This window comes from Physcomitrium patens, chromosome 15 (genome assembly GCF_059467195.1).
Source record: "Physcomitrium patens ecotype Gransden chromosome 15, ASM5946719v1, whole genome shotgun sequence".
Lineage (NCBI taxonomy): Eukaryota > Viridiplantae > Streptophyta > Bryopsida > Funariales > Funariaceae > Physcomitrium > Physcomitrium patens.
In genome coordinates, this window is record NC_143424.1 from 13,697,522 (window position 1) to 13,705,296 (window position 7,775).

A 7,775-nucleotide genomic window follows, 5' to 3' on the forward strand; every position below is an offset into this window, starting at 1 on the left:
CAAAGTCTCAACAAGCATAGTATTAAAAATGCATATCCATTTTCACGCATGGATAATCTTCTTGATCAACTTTGAGGTACAAGCATCTTTAGTAAATTAGATCTTCAAAGCGGCTATTGGAAAATACCTCTTACAAAAGAAGATGTAAAAAAGATAGAATTTTGAATGCACTATGGACATTTTGAATGGCTGGTTTTATCTTTTGGCCTTACCAATGGTCCAACCTCTTTCATGGATTACATGAACAAATTGCTTCGAGACCTTTTAAACAAGTATGTAATTATTTTCATTAATGATATCTTTGTATATTGTAAAATCTTTGAAGAGCATGAAAAACACTTATAAAAAATGTTGCACCGATTGCAAGATAGTTGCTTCTATTGCAAGAAATCAAAATATGAACTTTGGAAGTCAGAAGTCATCTTTTTGGAGCATGTGGTGTCCTCTGAAGGTATGTGTATGAAACAAGATAAGGTGAAAGTAGTAGAAGATTCACCAACTCTCAAGGATGCTTCTAAAGTTTGCTTGTTTTCAAGCCTTGTTGGATACTATTATCATTTTGTCTAATAATTTCTTCACATTATTGTTTCATTTATAAATATATTAGAGAAAGGTGCCTCATTTGAATGGAAATTAGAGCAGCAAAATGTGTTTGATAAGTTAAACAAGGCACTCTTTATTGCTTCAATGTTGCAACCATATGATCCTAATCTCCCTTGCACGCTTGACATTGATGCTTTCAACTTTGCTATTAGAGTGATCTTTCAATAAGACTTTGGTAGGAGCCTTCAACCTATGGCATATGAATCATGCAAGCTTAGAAGAGCAAAGTGTAATTACTTTGCATGTGATTTAGAGCAATTAGCAATTATACACTCTGCAAAGTTGTGGCGATATTATCAATTGGGAAGCCAATGATTATTCAGATTGACCATTGATCCTTGTGTCAAGGACATAATCATGTAAGCTAGTAATTACATATATAAATAGATAGAAGTAAGTAAAAGTAGGTAAAAGTAAGTTAATTCTATAGTATTTAATATAAAAGCTTTCTAGAAGCTTCATAGATGTTGTTTTGACTTCATAGGTGTCTTTAATTAACTTTTTGGATTAAAAACGTGGTCAACAAGTTGGCCATGTACCACACATGTTGTTAGCTTGAAGATCAAGCTAACTATATAGTCCACACGTAGAAAAACTTGCCTTATAAGTCAAGGCATGTGTCCTACAAAGTCAATACATATTAGAGGTCCTATAGAACATCTCCACATAGCTCCTAGTTAGATAGTATATATAGAGACAAGAGTGAAGGCTTCTTCACTCTTGTCAACTCTTTTCTTGCTTCTAGTCTAGTTTCAAGGGTCTCTAGTTTTCTTGTCTTTTGGCAATAGCCATTCCAGTTTCTCTTTCAATTTATATACTTGTTTATATATATTTTGTTACCTCTCTTTGAGTGAAGGCTCACTTGTCTGAATTATTTTTTCATCGAGTTCTTGTCCTTGACAGATTGACAAGAGTACACCTACAATATCAGAGCTTTGTCTAATCTTGATTAAGAGTGGATTATCCCTTTTTCTTGATAAGATATAAGCATATTAGAAGTTGCAGATTACCCTCTTCTAAACTGATATTGTCCTTAGTATTTTTTTTGTTCCCAAGTCCTCTCTTCTATTTGTCTTGAGCGATATTAGACATCTTCTCTCTTCTAAGTGTTATTATGGCAGAACTTGTTGAAATGAAGAATGCAATGGCATAAATGCAAGAGCAATTAAGGGAGTTAATGCTTACGATGCATCAACTCAATTTACCACCACAAGGAGCAACAAGATTGGTAGGAAGTGAAGATATAGAAATGGTTGGAGCTGCTTTAACATCTGGACCAAACCATGTCCTTTCTCCTATAGTGGAACGCCCTTCAAATGTTAGAGAACCAAGAATTGCCCTACACGAGATGTTTGATGGCACCAGATCCAAGTTTCGAGGATTTATCAATCAAGTGCAACTTGTGATTGAACTTCAATCCCAAAGCTATGCAACTCCAAGATTGTAAGTTAGATTCATTGGTACAATTCTTTCAGATTCAGCACTATCATGGTTTTCATCTTCTCTTGAATGATGAGATCCAATATTGGATAATCTAGATTCTTTTCCGGTGGAGTTTCGATCTATGTATAGAGAACATGATGCAATTTGTGTTGCAACCAATAAGATCCGTATTTTATGACAAGTCAATCAATCAATAACGTTATACGCTTTATAATTTCAACAACTTGCAACTGATATCAAGTGGAATGATGCTGCATTTATTAGTCAATTTCTCTATGGATTACAATATGAGGTAAAAAAATTAATGCTCAACTTACCTGATCCTCAAACATTGAGTCAAGCAATTGACTTTGCTGTGAAGTACGACAATCATCTTTTTGAATTTTGATCTAAGAACCGTACAAGTGGACCTCAACGTTACTATAATTCAATGGCAACACCAACACCTCTTCAACACATACATTTGGAAGTAGAGGATATGCAAATTGATGCAGTACGTTTCAAACCTCTTACTGAGCAAAAAAAGACTTGTCGTCGTTAAGAAGGATTATGTTTATATTGTGGAGAACCAAAGCATACTGCTCAACATTGTCCAAAGAAACGACGCAATCACAAAATGAGGAGTATGGCTGTCAAAGAAGACAATATGTCAGAAAACGAGTTTGTTCAGTTACAATAAGGATTGTGCGGCTAGAACCTTGCACAACATCTACTAAAGGTCCTATTCTCTCCTCAAAGCCCTCTCCTTATTTTACATTAAATGTTATTTTAGGACCTAAACATTACAAAGTCTCTGCCTTGTTATATTCAGGAGCCTCAGCGTGTTTTTTAGATGAAGAATTTACCAAAAGACATAGCATATCTTTAGTAAAGAAAACTAAACTTGTTCATGTAGAAGTCATAGATGATCGTCCATTGTCTTCTGGAGATATTACTCACGAAATCCTTCCTATAGAAATAATAATCAATGGTCATAATAGTTTTGTAGTATTTAATATCATTAGATCTCCCTCTAATCCAGTCATTTTAGGTTTATCGTGGTTAGAAAAATACAACCCTCAAATAGATTGGATTTCTCGAACTCTTACTTTCTCTAAAAGTATAACTAATAGTGTAGTTAATCAAGTAGAGAGTCATAAGTCCAGTTCAATTAAACCCGTATTTATAGGTGCAAAAGCTTTTTTGCATGCTGCTATGAAAGAATCACCATATATTATTTATGCCACATCCATTTCTACTAGTGAAAAGACTTCAAGTGGCATTCCAAGCCAATATCAAGAATTTCAAGATGTATTTGAAAAAAAGAATGCGGATACACTCCCAGAACATCGTCCCTATGATTGCTCAATTGACCTTCAAGAAAGAGTACAATCGCCATTCGGACCAATCTACAGTTTATCACAAAATGAGTTGACTGAACTCAAGGAATATATTGAAGAAAATCTAGCCAAGAATTTCATATGCATTCTAAATCTCCGACAGGAGCTCCAATTCTATTTGTGAAGAAAAAAGATGGATCATTGCGGATGTGTGTTGATTATCGAGGACTCAACAAGATTACCATCAAGAACATGTATCCACTACCTTTAATATTTGGTCTTCTTGATCAACTGAATCAAGCTAAGATCTATACAAAAATAAATCTTCGGGGAGCATACAATCTAGTATGCATCAAAGAAGGAGATGAATGGAAGACTGCGTTTCGAACTAGGTATAGACATTTTGAATACAACGTCATATCTTTTGGACTTACAAATGCACGAGCAGCTTTTCAACATCTAATGAATGATGTTTTTTGAAAGTTTTTGGACGATTTTGTGGTCTATTATCTAGAAGACATCTTGATCTATTCTAAGAATCCTGAACAACATGAACTTCATGTTCATCGTGTGTTACAAAAATTAAGAGATATAGGACTCTATGCTAAGATAGAAAAGTGTGTATTCCACACTACTCAAGTCGATTTCTTAGATTATATCATTTCAAATGATGCACTTATGATGGATCCTAAGAAAGTTCAAACTATTATAGACTAGAAGATCCCAAAAACGGTAAGAGATGTCCAATATTTTTTGGGATTTGCCAACTACTCTCGGATCTTCATCAAAGACTTCTCTCGAGTTGCAGCTCCACTTACATATTTGACTTGTAAAGACAAACTCCAATGGAATCAAGAAGCGGAAGTTGCTTTTGAATCTTTGAAGACACCATTTGTTTCTGCACCAATTTAATATCGTGTTGATTTTTCCAAAGCATTCTTTATGGAAACAGATGCATCGGACTTTGCTCTGGGTGCGATTTTATCACAAATGGGAACAAATGACAAACTTCATCCAGTAGCCTTTCATTCAAGAAAATTCTCAGCAGCAAAAATCAATTATGAGATCCACGATAAAGAACTTCTTGCAATTGTGGATTCTTTTTAAGAATGGTGTCATTATCTAGAAGGCACTTTTAATCCAGTTACCGTGTATATGGATCACAAGAACCTCAAATATTTTATGTCAACACGCGTATTAAATCATCGCCAAGCTCGTTAGAGCATGTCTTTATCAAGATTCGAATTCATCATCACTTATCGGCCAGGAAAATAACAAGGTTTGTTCGATGCCTTGTCTAGACATTCTTATCTTGCACCAAAAGAAGGAGATGCAACTTTTGAGGAACAAAGAACGATTTTCTTGAAGCCAGAGCAATTTCATCTTGGAGCATTAAAATCAACATTGACTGTTGATTTAACTTTTCTTAAGCAAGTCCAGTTAAGTATGTCTTTAGACCCTCTTGTTCATGATATCAAGAATAATTCTTCTAAATCTCATGATCCTTCTAAATTTGAATTCAAGAATAACCTACTCTATTTCGAAGGATGCCTATATGTTCCAGAAGGAGAAGCACGTTTACGTATTCTTCAAGCTCGTCACGATTTTCCAGCAGCAGGACATTTTAGATATAATAAGACTTTGGAGCTGATACCTAGGGATTTTTGGTAGCCTCAAATATGGAAGGCAGTTAAAGACTTTGTACAATCATGTGATATTTGCTCAAGATCAAAAACTCCTTGTCATCGACCTTTTGGACTTCTTCAGCCATTACCCATTCCACAACAACCATGGTTTTTTGTTTCTATAGACTTCATCACGGATCTTCCAATCTCAGGTTTTATGACTCTATATTCATGATAGTAGATCCTTTTACCAAGATGGCACATTTTGTACCATGTACAAAATCTATCAGAGGTGAAGAAACAGCTAAACTCTTTCTTGACAATATCTATCGCTATCATGGATTACCCAAGGATATTATATCAAATAGGGGAACTCAATTTGTATCAAGATTTTGGCGGACTCTTTTCATGATTCTAAAAGTAGATATAAAACTATCTTTGGTATTCCATCCTCAAATTGATGGACAAACGGAGCGTGTTAATCAAGTTTTAGAACAATATTTAAGATGTACCATTAATTACCAACAAGATGATTGGACAACTCTTTTGTCATTGGCAGAGTTTGCTTACAATAACACGGTACATTCTTCTACAAAACAAACACCTTTCTTTACTAATTATGGTTATCATCTACAACTTGATACTTTTGACTTTTCAAAAGTTGATAATCCTGCTGCGAAAGATTTAGCAATTTATTTATCAGAGCTGCATGCAATGATGAAGGTGCAGTTAAAAGAGGCTCAAGAACAACAAAAGGTCAATGTGGATGTCTATCGAAAGGAACAACCATCATTCGTCTTGGGTGAAAAGATATGGCTACTTTGTCGCAATATCAAGACCACTCGTCCTTGTGACAAGTTGGACTATCGAAGGGTATGACCATTTTCTATTTCTGCACAAATCAATCCAGTTGCATATCGTTTACATCTACCAGAGTCAATGAAAATCCATCTAGTATTCCACGTGTCTCTTCTTGAACCATACAAGACAGTGGACATACCAAGAAGACGACAAGCTCCACCTCCTCCTATAGAAGTGGACAGTAATAAAGAATTTGAAGTAGAAGAAGTCTTAGATTCAAGGCGGCGTCGAAATAAATTAGAATATCTTGTCCATTGGCACGGATATGGTATTAGTGAACGCACATGGGAGCCAATAAAGAATCTTGCAAATGCAACAAAGGCGGTGGAGGCTTTTCATCGACGACATCCATCAATATCAAGTTGAAAACCTTCTTTATAAAAGAAACAACATCTAGGCAAGATAACATTCTACTTTCAATTCTTGTTCGTAGCTTCTTTGTAGTAGTGACGCTCAGGAGATGGAGAACCAACAACCAGCGAATTTGACTCAAGAGCCTTCATTTGTTGACCTGTCGGATGAGACATTACGATTGTCACAACCTTCAAGACGACGCAATCAAGATGAAGATCTTCAAGAATGACATGTTCTTCCTCGAATAGATGGCGAGATACAACGCATTTGGTATCACGATTTGGGAAGGGACTCCCGATGTTTGGTGATTGTACTAAAGGTAGGAACAACTCCTGATGGTGTTCCAAATATTCTATTCGAAGGAAGTTACGAAGGCCTCAACAATGATCAAATAATTGGGTGGTCTTCCCGCCCTGGTATGGGACACTACTAATGGTTGAGAGGTCCTATCAATCATCTTCGAAGTAAACAAAGATCATAGTATATAGCGAATATAATTCGTCGCATCATAGATTTCCTCAATATATGATGACCGCTCCTCATAGAACTCGTTCCTAGAAGGGGGGATAATGTCACGGACATAATCATGTAAGCTAGTAATTACATATACAAATAGGTAGAAGTAAGTAAAAGTAGGTAAAAGTAAGTTAATTCTATAGTATTTAATATAAAAGCTTTCTAGAAGCTTCATAGACACTACTTTGACTTCATAGGTGTCTTTAATTGACTTTTTGGATTAAAAACGTGGTCAACAAGTTGACCATGTACCACACATGTTGTTAGCTTGAAGATCAAGCTAACAATGTGGCCCACACGTAGAAAAACTTGCCTTGTAAGTCAAGGCATGTGTCCTACAAAGTCAACACATATTGGAGGTCCTATAGAACATCGCCATGTAGCCCTTAGTTAGATAGTATATATAGTGACAAGAGTGAAGGCTTCTTCACTCTTGTCAACTCTTTTCTTGCTTCTAGTCTAGTTTCAAGGGTCTCTAGTTTTCTTGTCTTTTGGCAATAGCCATTCCAGTTTCTCTTTCAATTTATATACTTGTTTATATATATTTTGTTACCTCTCTTTGAGTGAAGGCTCACTTGTGTGAATTATTTTTTCATCGAGTTCTTATCCTTGACACCTTGCTATATAATTTGTATTTGAAAAATATGAAATTATAGCATCATTATTAAGAAAAACAGTTGCAGTTTTTTGATATCGAGCTTGAATATAAGTAAAGGCAATAATATATTGTGTCAAACAGTTTATTATGGAGATCAGACTTAAAGGACGGATTAAAAGATATGGCAAAAGTCGCTACCATTAGAAGTATCATTTTCGATCTAATCAATGAAGCAAAGTAAAAAGCAGCTACGCAACAAGATGTTTATTTTAAGATGCTTAGTAATTGGCTCAAGAAAGATGATATATAATATCAAAATTATACTCTTGCTTGCTCTATTTCAAGAAGCAAATTTATGTCCTCGACAATACTAAATTCCAGATGCGCATACTTTAAGAAGGAAATGATATCCCATTATTTGGACATTTGTGACAAGACAAAATCCTAAATCAAATC